We start from the raw sequence: 2,807 nt of genomic DNA on the forward strand, positions 1-2,807 counted from the left end.
CAGTGAATTGTGGGAGTGATGTGCACCAAAATACAGTCTCCTATGTGAATCTGTGTTCCTCACTCGTTATCTGTGGCACGTGTTTCTGTAGTTCCCAGCCCCAAGGGAGATCTGTGTTTGGGGACTTTTTCTGTGAAAAGGTCTGGTATTTGCTGTTTGGGATATAAAGTAGTCCAATAATACAATGTTTAATTAGGTCCTAATTAACTTCATTTAAAGGACATCATTGCAATACGCTTGTGTCCACCAGAAAGGAGCCTTGGTCCATGGGTAAGCTTCTAGATACTACTGATTTAATATAATAAATAAAAATATCATACTTTAGAACCCCATGAGAAAGTCTACCAGGTCACTATCAAGCCCCTGTTTCTACCAACAATGCCGTAAGTGGGTCCAGAGTATCCCCATGTAGCTGATTTCATATCCTTGTTCCTCAATGTGTAAATGTCTAGGTTCAGCATGGGGGTGATAACGGTGTTGATAACAGAGACAGCGTTGTCCATGGGGAAGGTGCAGAAGGGGTGGGCATAGATGTAGATGTAGGGCTCAATGATCAAGGCCACCACAGTAATGTGGGAAGCACAAGTGGACAAGGCCTTGCTCTGTCCTTCACTGGAATATGTCCTCAGCTTGGCCAGCAGGACAGAGGAGGAGATGAGCAGCATCACAAAGCACAGAAGAGTCACCAGGCCGCTGTTCGACACCATCAGCAGCTCAGCTGTGAAGGTGTTGGTACAGGCCAGCTTGACCACCTGGAGGGTCACGTCACAGTAGAAGTTGTCCAGCTCCGATCCGGAGTTGGGGCCACAGAAGGGGAGCTGGAGAATGATGGCCACCTGGACAATGGAGTGGATGAAGCCCCCAACCCAGGTCTGAAGTCTCGCACAATCCTAATGAAGCCGTCACCAGTCCAACGCACATGCTGCGGTTCATGACAGTCACGTAGCGCAGTGGGTGGAAGATGGCCACATACCGGTCATAGGCCATGACAGTGAGCAGGAAGATCTCTGTGCCCCCAGAGAAGTGGAAAAAGAAGATCTGGGCCACACAACCCCCATAGGAGATGGTCTGAGGTGGGAGAAGGAAGCCTGCCAGCATCTTGGGGGCTGTGACTGAGATGTAGCAGAAATCCAGGAAGGAGAGGTTCCTCAGAAACAAATACATAGGGGTTTGGAGCTGAGGCTCAGAAGCTGTGGTGGCCATGATAAGGAAATTGCCTAGGATGGTGATGAGGTACAGGAGGAAGAAGAGGAAAAAGAAGACAGGCTGCAGTTCTGGAGAGCAGGAAAGGCCCAAAAGGACAAATTTGGTCACCATGGTGCAGTTTTCCTGCTGCATAAGGACAGCCAAAGTGAGCTGGAAGAGAGAAAGTGCAGTAACTGAAGGAGTCAAGAGCCATTTTAGGTACACAGGTGATGACGAAACTAAAAATAAACACGTAGGGAGGAGCAGAGCGAGAGATTCTGTACATGCGATAGATCGCAGCATGCTGACCAAGCAGTAGCATGCGCAGTAGTGTCACGTAGCAGGAGTCATGATGTGACGCAACTGTGCAGTAGCAATGAGCCACGTCACCTAAAAGCTGTTTGGCAATGCTACTGCACAGTAATTCCTGTCCTCTAAAGTATTTCAAATTCCACTGACCTTGGTGTCATTTGCAGATTTGCTAACTATGCATTCAATCCCAGCACCCAGATCACTATGGAAGATATTAAACAGTACCAGATTCATGGCAGACCTCTAAGGAGCCTCAGTTGTTACCACTTCTCAATCAGACATTAAGTCATTGAGGAGTATTCTTTGAGCATAATGCTCCAATCAGCTATGAACCCCCGCTACAACCATTTAATTTCAACTGAATTTCCTTATCTTGCAAATGAGAATGTCATCAGAGAGTGTGTCAAAAGCTGTGCTAAAGTTGGGGTATACATCACATCTACTGCTCTCTCCCACTACACAAAGCCCCTTGTCTTGTCATGGAAAAAAGTCAGGTTAGCCAAGCTTGACTTGTTTTTGATAAGTCTGTATTAACTGTTCTTGATCATCTTTTAGGCAATTGGAAATAGATTCCTTGATGATCTGCTCCATACCCTTTTTGGGAATGAAGATCAGATTGACGGATCTTTACTTTCCCAGATCATCTTTGTCCCCCTTTTTAAAAGATGGGCATTATATCGGACCTTTCCAGTCATGCAGGATCTCACCTGAGCTCCAGGGCTTCTCAAAGATAATAGCCAAGCAAGTGCTGTGCTCACATAGTGCTCCATATTAGACAGCTATTAGTTATCTCTATAGTACTGCAGTCCTGCCGACAGCCAGAAAGCCACAATGAAAAAAGAGATTAAGCTGTATATGTGGACACGTAAAAGGAGGAAAACGATGGACATAAACAGAAGTCTGAGGCATAACAAGCAGAAGCGAGATGATGATGAGACAGACAGGGGCAGACAAAGGCAGTGTTTTTGCAAAGCTTCAGAACAAGGATTTCCTCAGGACGCGATCCCACTCGCAGCACATCCGAGCCCCATGCCAGAGGACTCCAGCAGCAGCAGGCATAGGGTCCTCAGCAAGGAGACTAGCCCTAACACTGAAACCCATCTATCAGGGTCCTGATGTGGCTCCCCCATTACCACAAGTCCTGAATCCTTTGTGGTCCTACAGTAATTATCGTCACCAGTCTTCACCAGCCAGTGTCATGATCCCATTCTGCTTTTGGGGAGAGTGAGAGAGAAGGAGACTTGCTCAAAAGTATGCAAGTCTGTGGCTGAAGCTGCAGCTATACCCAAATCTCCTAGTGAGGAAGCCGG

At 47.0% G+C, this 2,807-nt stretch overlaps 1 pseudogene; it reads right to left on the reverse strand.

The window, feature by feature from the left end:
• Positions 1–341: 341 nt before the first annotated feature.
• On the reverse strand, positions 342–1,338 carry LOC149861821 (olfactory receptor 4D1-like; annotated as a pseudogene).
• Between the last annotated feature and the right edge of the window lie 1,469 nt (positions 1,339–2,807).

Source organism: Crocodylus siamensis, chromosome 6, assembly GCF_052110815.1.
Source record: "Crocodylus siamensis isolate JL-2025a chromosome 6, ASM5211081v1, whole genome shotgun sequence".
Classification (NCBI taxonomy): Eukaryota; Metazoa; Chordata; order Crocodylia; family Crocodylidae; genus Crocodylus; species Crocodylus siamensis.